We start from the raw sequence: 10,984 nt of genomic DNA on the forward strand, positions 1-10,984 counted from the left end.
CTTCTGATGATCTACAGTTAAAATCAACTTTTAGATTTTTTCACTTTTTGTGATTTCAACATTGCAAAGTATTACCTTACAACATTTGCTGCTACTGTGTAATTTTAATTTGCTTGCCATAAAATCTCTCAACCAGACAAAATACTGATCCATTACTTGCTTTGCTTAGCTATTTTTGTTTTGTTTTACCTTTTTGGTTTTTTCCTTTGCTGTGGAACTAAGAATGTGAAAGCTGTCAAAGGGTGTTCAATTTTTTACGAATCACTTTCTAGTTTGGTAACCAGTGTGATTCATTCCAAAGTAACAGAAGGCTATTTGTATGAAAGAAAAAGGCTTGTGAACAAAGAAAGCTAAGCTGTTGTACATATTCGTAGTTGGCTGTGCATGGTACAAATTTATTAATATGAAGAAATGCAAAAATGTATTGCTTTTGGTATTTCCTATTCTGAAATGAGCAAGTAGCATGTAATGCAACTGTTTGACAGGTTAAATCAAATCATGCTTAGTTATTGTTTCAAACAATGAAATCAAGTTACATTTCCTCTTATGTTTTATTATTGTAAAGGTGTTTTTTTTTTTTTAAAGTTTAAAGCAAAATGTCAGTTTTTTATTTTCTGTGTGAGCTTTTTAAATGTCATTATTTGGATTTTTAGTATTTTACATTTACTTTATTCCTGAAGACACTTTTCGATTGTGTTTCATAAGAGACATCCTGGCCTCCCAAGGTGCAATTCTGCCATTGTACAAACATAAGCGACTGTCCTGATTCCAAAGGCTTTCACAACTCTGGCTTTTTGCCTTTCCCCACTTTGTGGCTCAGCATTATAAGACTGAACTGTCAGCTAGCATCATGTGCTAAGATACTAGCATCAGACAGGACGCTTTCCACACCAAGGACTGGTAAAAGCTAACAAACCAACAAAAAGGATGGTCCAACAATATAACTGTACATAGATATTGCAACTGCACAGCAGCCAAAAAGAAAAAAAAAGAACTTTTTAAAAAAAAAAAAAAAATGGATGGATTGTGTCATGTTTATGGGGACAGCCTTCAAAAGGTTGAAATTGGAATTGTTCTTCTGGATGTCAAAGGGATTTTCATGCCGCAATCATATCCTACACAATATGTACTCTACAACATCTGGGTTACATAGGAAATGCACCCTGAGGTTTTAATAAGAAGAAGCCCCTATGGCTAAAACTTTAAATAAACTAAACCAAAAATGTTATTGATGTTTTATATATAGAGAGTAGTCGCATTAGTTTTTGTTACTGTACTGTTTGAGGTCTCAACTGTACCGTATCACGGTAATAACATGGTTTTGAAACCTTTTTTTTTATTTTGTCACAGACCTGTTGTCATAGTTGAAATGACGTTTATTGTAGATGGTATTTGAACAACTTCTGGAAATAGTTCATCAAGTATGTTTGTTGCTCATTGTTGTGATACATTAAAAACTGTATCTGCAAACCAGTTTCGTCTCGTCAAATGTTGTTTAATGTATTTATTCTCACAATAATATCATGTTTCAGTTGTCCGAAGATCCTTCCACAGTTTTCACTAAATTGCAATTGACACATTTGATTTATAGCCACTGAGATTTAATGCACAAAATGTAATATAGTGCTACTGTTTGGCACTTTAAAAGCAATACTGATGATCCTCATCTCCAGAAATGTTCTTTTTTATCTTTCTATCTATTTCTATGCTAAATATATATTATTTCCAATAATATAGGGAGAGTAGTTTTGAAAGTTAAGATGTTAATTAACAGTGTACTGCAAATAACAGATCTAGCGATGCCATTGACATTTCTGGGACAGCTCTAGATGAATTTAGCTTTTTAGACTGAACCTGAACATTTACCACACACTCTGCACTAGGTTTTAGATATTGCTCTAATACTACACTTTCAAAGAAGTCGTATCTTTTCGCCGAATATGCATTGTGTCAACATCCTACTGGTATGTCGTTCCAGTATGTCGTAATCTTGATCTGCTGAGGTGCTGCTATAGAACCCTCACAGTGAAGGAGAAAAGTCCATAATGATAAATCACAGCCATGGATTACCAGATGGACAGCCTCAATAGAAAGCAGAGAACATTTGTCATTTCTTAAAACTGGTAAAGGAACATTTTTTTTTTTACCCTAAATTTGATAGGTAGGTCTATAGATAGATGTATGCGACATTGTGTTTTACACCCCGACTATATATTGCTTTTAAAATTCTATTAAGAGGCAAAATGGATGCTAGTGTCAGACAAGAGGGTGACATTTTAGATGTGAGGTCAACAGAGGCTGTCCCATTAAAAATTGCACCTCAGAAACGCCTTAACACAATATATCACACCCTGCCAGCGAGACGTGTCCGCCACCAGTGTCAGGGTCACGGAGAAAGCCGACATTCACAAGTTGTTAAATCCACCTAATGAAATTTCACAAGGGCAACAAAAATAAAAGGGAATTTTTTTCACTTAGAATCAGTTGTGGCCTTTATAGTTTGGCTTCACACGCTGTAGTGTGAAACAGCCGCGACATGTAAAAGCCTCGGAAATAGTTTTTTCTCCCCTCTTCTGAATTCACCCTTCGCCCTTGACGAATGTGCTCAGCTCACAGGGTGCAACTGTTCTGCTGAATGGCCCTTTCCTGTTGCTCACCCTGAAAAAGCAGGCAGTTGCTGGGTTAGCCCTCCCCCACCCCCCTTCTATATTATGGGATTGAATTGCGATTGACCTTTGTCGAGAACAATGGCTGAAGGCCTTTCATTTTTCTGTCCTTCTCAGGGCCTAGAAGAAGGACCTCTTTACACTGTATTTTCCCTGTTTTTTGGATGACAGGACGATCTGAGCACAGCTGTGTGTGTGAGTTTTTGTGTTTCTGAGGGGATTGGAAAGTTGCTTATTTTCCGGCCGATCAAAATATAAATCTTTAAAACACAATTTTGACGTAACTTTTTTCGAGGGCCACCCAATTTGAGTGGCATGATGCACTTTCATAGAATATTAAAAAAGGCACCCTGAATAGATGCAGCTTGGCTAAAGAGGCCACAGCAGTGAGTGGTCTTGCCCTGAATACACGATAAAAGGTTTACTGTAAATTCTAAATGGCGTTTTCTGCAACCCATACATCACTCATGACCATTAGGTTCCACCCTCACTGCATAGTGCACCCTCCTAGCCACAGCTTTCCAGATGATACAGTACAGAGGATGCAGTGGAGGCAGATCTGGCTTTGAATAGCCTGCAGCCAATGGATTTTCTCTGGATAATACAATGTTTGGGACGGAGAGGCAGGGATTAGTCCAGACGGATACATCCACCACCCCCCACATGCCCAATCTAATTAGACTGGAATCAGTTTAAGATGAAAGCAAGCCCTAGCATCACCGCACTAAATACTGGAATTAGTATTCCCCGCATGGGAATTTAATGATGGAGACTGAAAATCCAATCACATTCACTCCCAGTTTAGCCCCTCATGCATTGGGTCTGGACAATGACGAAACGAAAGAACAACAACAATGATTTGTCTGTCAATAGATATTGACCAACATCACATCTGAGGCTACTTGCGTATTGGCGTTACTATGTTGTCATCGTTTAACGAGGATAAACAGCTTATAGTCAGATATTTAGACAGTCTGTTTCTGATGTGCACCTTTGTGACATTCTGGCTCTTCAAGGGATCATAACAAAACTGAAAAGAAAAAAATGATGAAGGATGAAACATGTTTTAGAGCCCATACATAGCCTTGTTTTTCTGTAGTATCAATGTGGACATATTTAATCACAAATTGATGATGCATGTGCACATAAATTCATGTTCCATTTCGCTGCATTTGTGGTTTAACCTAAAAACATTAACTTCTACAATAGAATAAGATACAATCCTTTAACAGCAATTTATGACCTTAATTGTTTATCAGTTCCTTGCATCAAAGTCCTGCTTGCTGCATAGCAATTGCAATTTTAAAATCATAATAAGGCAAACAATTTCAGATCCTTTTGAGTTTCTAATATGTTTCAAACTTTGTCCCCAAATTTTGACAAAATAAAACGGAGCACACATTCATATAAAACATTCTCACTGTCTCTTGACTTTATCCTGCCCTTATTATTGTTTTTGTTTTTTTTTCCTACGTAAGTATATGCGGCTAAAGGAACTCTATTTTAAAACAACTAAAATGCAAGCCATAATTCAGTGTCAGGTAGGTGATTAACAGCATAGACTGAAAATAACTTCTGCACCTGGGTTCCAGCCACCACACAATATCTTCTACACCTGTGATTCATCCACCGAAGTATTACACCTGAGAAATCAGGGAACCATTGTCCCCCGTGCACAAATAGTCAACATGAAATCTTGTTATTTATTGCTAGCTTTATTTTGGAGTACGCACCAAAAGAGAACCTGTTATTTTTCTGGCAAACAGGTGTAATGCAACTTTTCAACTTATTTCTTATGATTCTGTAAAACTTTGCAATGTTTTGCACACAGAAGTATTTTGTTGTGATTTTTAAGTAAATGAGGTCATGAATATTGTTTGCACATTTGGCAGCAGTGCATCACCAGGGAACAAAAGACACACAAATAAAATGAATAAATAAATAAAACATTAACAGCATTTTCTCTGGTTTTAGACAGGTGTCAACAAAAGTCAGACACAGTCACATGTGGAAAAAAAAAAAAAAAGCAATCTAATCTTTTTCTCTATATCTTTCTTTTGGTCTTCCTGCCTTTAGTGTTTACAGTCGCAATACCTCATTTCTGAAGTACAAAAGGAAAGAAAGAAGGTGAGGAAAATGGAAGGAGCAGGAGTACACCTGCCTTATTACTGCCTTGTGGATGAAGGATGCAATCACTGCTGGCATTTCCACAAGACACACAGCCAACTAACACGTATTTTAAAGTGAAAGAGAAAGAGGGGGAGGTGTGAGAGAATAAGGAAGGTAGGCCCAAGAGACAAAGAAAAAGACACCTACAGACAGGCCAACAGGTTGACAGAGACTGAGTGTCAGGGACAGGGAAGAAGGGGAGAGAAAGAAAGGAAAAAAGTAGATGATTCACACAGCAAAATGAGCAAGTGATAGAAGTAAAGTGAAAGTGAGAGCAGGAGGAAAAGAAAAGGAGGGGCGACCTGAGAGAAATCAAACATGGGCTCAGTGCAACTGAGGTGCGTCGGCAAACGAGCATGTTATGGCAGCCCGCTGGGACTTCCCTGGCAGATCGTGCTGTTTCCCAATCTGTTCTGAGGAGCAGCACAGCCCCACATGGGGACGTGTGAAGGCGTCAAGATGGGATTGCTTAAGACAGATGAAACAAGGTGTTTTTGATGCCATCTCGAGCGGACAAAAGCCTGATTTCCTGTTTTGCCTGTGACTCAAAGGGTGCTGTGTAGTTTGCTGAACAGTTCAAGTCTTTTTGTTGTCAGGGCTGTAAATAACTAAACACATGAGAGGTTAGTTAGGGAGGGGCTGGATCCACATGCCAAACATTGAAAAATACGTGACACATTTTACTTTACTTGCCGTTTACAATGCTTAGCACCTGCAACAAACAAATAGTGTCACAGTGATTTTCCTTCAGAGTGAAATCAACCCACGGTGTGAAAATTTTGGCACTGATTCGTTTAACTCCGCACAAGCACCGCTTTCTTTACATGCACTGGACCCTTGAAACAACACCACAGCAACAAAGATCATCGTGTCAGGTTTTGTAATATCACTTTACATTTTAAAGGCTGCTGAGCTGCCATTCTTAGCTTTTAACAAGGCATTCTGAGTCGATTGGGAAATAAAGGTGCAATGGAGAAGGTATTGAAGGAATTTAACGGGTGATGGGATACGTCCAACTTTTTGTTCACCCACACACACAAATTCCCTCCCAAAATGAAATCATACAATGTGCAGTGGAAGGGCAGGCAGTGAGGAAATAGAAGCTAAATATAAAGTGACACTATGCATTCCCCTGGTCATTCACAGCCCCTGCACCTAATCACAATGCTCCACAGCTTGTTGGTAGTCAAACACACGGGCCTGAGTCTCACAAAGAAAATTCTGCAACAGCCAAATAAGTGCGCCTTTTTATTTATAGAATCACAACTGAACATATGAGGAAATGCGTTTAGATCAAATTGGCTCAGATGCTGGGCATTATTAAGGTCCTCTTTGTATATCAACTGAGCTTCCTGGCAGGAACATTTGTAACAAAAAGCTTTTTTAATGTTTAAATGAAAATTTTAATGAGACGCTGTGTTGCTTTTCCTTCTGAGTCTTTAAGAGCTCTCTAAATCATTAAAACTTGCTCTTTCTTTGATTTCAAGGTCATTTGAAGAAATAAGGCAGCCTTAAGTGGCCCTCGGACCAAAAGTGGCCTATATGCCAAAGACTGCAAATGAATGTAGCCTAATGCTTTTTAATTTGCATTCATCTTTAAAAACATAGAGGAGCCATCTTCAAGTTATAATAGGCTGAGATGGCAGTTGGAGGCCCTCTAGTCATTAGTGGCAATGCAGCTCCTCTGAAATGAAGGCCTTTCTCATCTTGTTTCAACTTAGGCCCCATTATTGCAAAGATGCATTAGCCTGTTGTCCATTTCTTGTTCGCCTGCATACAATACTTCAGTCTGACTACATCTTGTGCACCCACATATTCGTACGGACTCACCTCCTTATCCATCCTGTGAGCGTGAACACATGCAACACCACTTTTCTGGAAACACATGCATGAAAACAAAAGAAGCCAGAAACGGGGACCTTAGGAGGAGATGACATGCATTGTTTGTTTAATCACGTGTTATGAGATGCCTCTGTGTAATTATGTTGTCATCCGTCCGTATCACCGAAGCAAAACTAGGCCGCCGCAGCATGCCTTGCTACTTGCTCATAATTCCACATTTCTGCTTTAACGGTCAAAAGCAAAGGAGAAAAAGCCCTCCGTTTTTTTTTTTTTGTCTTTCCTCTTTATTCCTTTTTTTACAATTATAGCACAACAGTTTAGAGGTTGAAACTGCCATTCCCTCCTTGGAGCAGTCATGTAAAAGCTATGCCTTATGTGTCATCTTCTGGTGCATATGGGGCCAGGGCAAAAGACCAGGGTTTCTTTACAGTCTACATTGAACTGATGAGATGGCAAAAAGCCATATGTTCTATCAAACACAGCAAGAGGGTTCTTTTCTTATTTTGTCCTTTCCCCAACGCGTCCTTTCCTCTCAATTTTGTATGTCTCTGTCTCTCCTCTTTCCATTTCCCTGCCATTCCTTTTTATCTCCCTCTATTCTCTGTGTGTCCTTTCTTTTCCCCTTTCCTCTCTCTCTCTGCAACGATATGTGGTGTGTGTCTGAGAAAAACTGAACATCTCCAGTGAAATTGGTTTTCCGTGGAGAAACTGATGGATCACTCTGTGTTCCTGACGGGAGTATAGGGGATTGTTTATGCCGTACAGACAAATACATGTATACACACAGACACACACACACACACACACACACACACACACACACACACACACACACACACATACACAAGCACATATGCAAGGGTGAGAGGACAAGGGGATTGTTTATGCTGAGGCAGAATGAATTTTTATGAGCTGCAGATTGCTGTTTATAGGAAAAATACACTTTTAAGCTGCAAAAGATGTAATCTAGATTGTAGCATGACCAACAATGAATTATGGGTTTGGAGGCAACAGCTGCAGTAGCCTTCCTCTCACCCGCCATCTCCTCAGCACACACAAAAACACTGAAACACACAAAGACAGAGATTAGTGGCAAAATGTTTCTGCTTTTAAAAAAACAAATGGCTTCATATGGCCAGCATATTAGGCCCATCCCCTACGCACACACATACACACAGGTCGCAGATCATGAACATCCAACTGTCAAATGCCTCAGAATGTGAGTGACGAGCAGCTAATCTGCAGTGTGACACACATACACACGGTACAAGTATAAAAACAAAAGACAGAGAAAAAGCACAGTAAATTTGATATTTCTCGGTGGCCTATTTAAAGAAATGAAATAAAAATCTATATAAAAAAATGTTTTGCCCTTGTCATAGCAATCAAGTCTTCCAGCAATGAAACGTTCACCCCTTTAATAGTTAGATAAGTACTGTACAACGTAAAGTGTACAAACAGGCGCATGACTAAGCTTAACTGCAGGCAAAAAACACAATCCAAGTATGTTCAGGCTTTTGATAATAATTCTCCATTTGAAATATAATATTTGTTAATTTTAACACAATTTCACTTTATGGATTTGATCATAAAATCTGTAACTGAATAAAACTGCACTGTTTTTCCGAACCAAACGTGACGCTACCATCTTGTGCAGCAAACCTAAACGAGATCCTAGATTTCACCTGGCATCTCATGTCTGAACAGAGGTTGAATGGAAATCAGAATGACAAAAATCGGTAATGCTAAAACATACAACTTCTTGCACAGTCATCTCTTATTAATGTGTTATTAGGGGGAAAAAAAAAAGGTTTTTAGTGAATTAAATTCTTTCCTTCAGTCTTTTTCTTTCTTTTTCTTTTGGCCTGAGTTTTCAGCTTGACTGAGGAGATGGAGCAAATGCACTCCACCCATATGTATGTATGAATGAATGAATGAATGAATATGATTACCAACTCGTGGACCCTCTCAAGGACAGAGTGTTGTGTTCTTTCTGTGACTGCTGCTAACTGCAGTTGTGCATTTGTGTTCGTATCTTTGTGTTTGCTGGAATTCACTTAAAATAATTTTTATTTTTGTCCATGTCTCATTTGTAAGTGTATGACTATAGCTTTAATTAAGAATTTTATTGTCGTTGTGTGTGTATCTTCATGTGTATGTACAGGTGTTTTTGTGTGCGTGAGACTGTCCTCTGGGCTGCTTTTTGTAGCGTAATGACAATCTGCTTCCTCTCACAATGCAAACACAAACATATTCCCGTTTTTTCCTCGGTGGCAGTCATATTCAAATGTAGCTGTTTGCAGGTGATGTACCCAGGAAACGCTGTCCTGTAATTGTGTCACTCTGTCTTCCTGTGGTGAGGTAGCTGCTTGCTCGCTTCCTACCAGCCTGCAACTCACCAGAATAACCAACCGAGTGGGGAGTGGGAGAAGAGGAGCTCCATTAAAATGCAAAATCACCACTGTGGTGCAGTGCGGCGCGTTGCACCCTCACTTTTTCTCCAAGGCAGCCATCTTATGATGGAATGAGAATGTGTTTGATGGTGTATGAATGTGTGTGTGTGTGAGATTGGGCATGCGCATGCATCTATATGTCTGCGTGTTTGATAGAGTGTAGAGTTGAGCTGCGGCGAGGAACGGTGAGATGGTGTGGGGTTGGTAAGCGGGTTTGTGTGTGTATGCGTGTAAGTGTGTGAGGCAGGGGTGATAAATCAGAGCTAGGTAAAGGCTTTTTAATGCAGCGGACCCCTCTCCCAGCCTCCATCCTCTGTCAGGGCTCAGTAAAAGATGAGAGCCCCCTGGGGAACAGCACTCGCCCGCAGCATAGCAGGGCTACGCCGCAGGTCACACACAGACACATGTGCGCACACACTGACGGGGCCAGACGCAGAGCCACTGACTGGGCCTTGTGAATGAGTGAATACATGAATAACTGAATCTACTGACTGTATGAATATATAAATAAAACCTTCCACAGGAGCCACGTATATTGATGAACAACCCCCAAATAAATGTGTTTTTCAAATGATTTCCAAATGAATTCCTAAATGATTTATAGCCGGTGATATTGCATTTAGATCAGAGAAAATATTTTCACACGAAACAGAATGAATATTTGGTTCATTTCTGCGTGTGCTCCTAAGGTCAAACAGAGTCTTTGTCGATGATACGCCTTGAGTTTTGAAGCGGCCCCAAGTTTCAGTGGGCCGGATATGAAAAATATGTGGAATTTGCCAACATCTGACAATACTTAGTCGGCAATATATCTCCTGTCTGATAGAAAAATGTGTTCTGAATTGCAGATATGCTCTCTTTTCTGGCATACCTTTTTAATTTGACTTTAAGGGAAAACACGCCATGCTTCTAGAAAGACAAGGAGAGATATGACTGCTGAATGTTGTGTAGGCCTTTGTGGATGGGGTAGAGAGGACTCCAGCAGCTTGGCTCAGAAGACAAGCACAAACACTTGAGAACATAATACTTGATGACGAGCCCAGAGTGTCAGTAAGGGGCCCCATGGAGAAAATCTGCTGTGTTTGTGAACAGGATGAAAAATAAAAAAAGAGCATAGAAGTGGCAAAGGACTGATACTTAGTTGAAATTTCAGATAATCTGGTGTATCAGTTTATGCTCTTTTTATAAGAATTTGTTAAGTTATTAAATAGTCTAGTTTTTCACCCAGAGGAGGGGATTGTTCTCATGCTGGGCTCCAAGTCTTATTCTTGGAAAATCAATTTTCGAAAAAAAAAAAAAGAAAGAAAAAAACAACGATTCTTGATTTAGTGGAAATGTGGTAAAGAAACAAAGTACACCTTTAACAACACGAGGTGCAGATCGAGGCAAAATTTTTGACTGTGCTCTGAAAGAATCAGTATTAAAAGTATTAAAAGAGTTTAAATTTGCACTTTCGTTGTCATTGTTCCTGTTGGAACAATCCTCTCAACCAGGCTTTATGCTCTACATTTTAAGCTAAATTGCCACGTATAAATAGCACACGATGGGTGATAATTATCACAAACATTTTCTAAGTTAAAAACAAACAACACAACACAGAGAGAACATCCTTATTGTAGGCTTACACCACCTGTGTGTTATCAACTCTTTTATGTGAGTGAGTGTGTGCGTGCGTGTGTTTCAGTGCGTCTGTTGGACTGAGCAGGTTAATGCTGGTTGACACATGCGGATCACTGATCTCCTGGAGGAGTCAAGACTCGCAGCGCAACCTTCACACACAGGTATCCATGGCAACCACAAAAATGATATTTCCATCCATCTTCTCCTGCAGACCGGAGATTCCAAGATGCTGAA

General features: G+C 39.5%; 1 protein-coding gene across 3 annotated transcripts in view; it reads left to right on the top strand.

Annotated features, from left to right (window-relative positions):
* Positions 1-1,473, top strand: part of zfhx4 (zinc finger homeobox 4) — a 90,589-nt gene extending 89,116 nt beyond the window's left edge. For all 3 annotated transcript variants that reach the window (XM_075452639.1, XM_075452638.1, XM_075452640.1), the window contains one exon: positions 1-1,473. This exon is cut by the window's left edge and continues 2,894 nt beyond it. The gene's annotated coding sequence lies outside the window, so the exon portion shown is untranslated.
* Positions 1,474-10,984: the final 9,511 nt, after the last annotated feature.

The sequence above is a fragment of the Odontesthes bonariensis genome, chromosome 20, assembly GCF_027942865.1.
Source record: "Odontesthes bonariensis isolate fOdoBon6 chromosome 20, fOdoBon6.hap1, whole genome shotgun sequence".
Lineage (NCBI taxonomy): Eukaryota > Metazoa > Chordata > Actinopteri > Atheriniformes > Atherinopsidae > Odontesthes > Odontesthes bonariensis.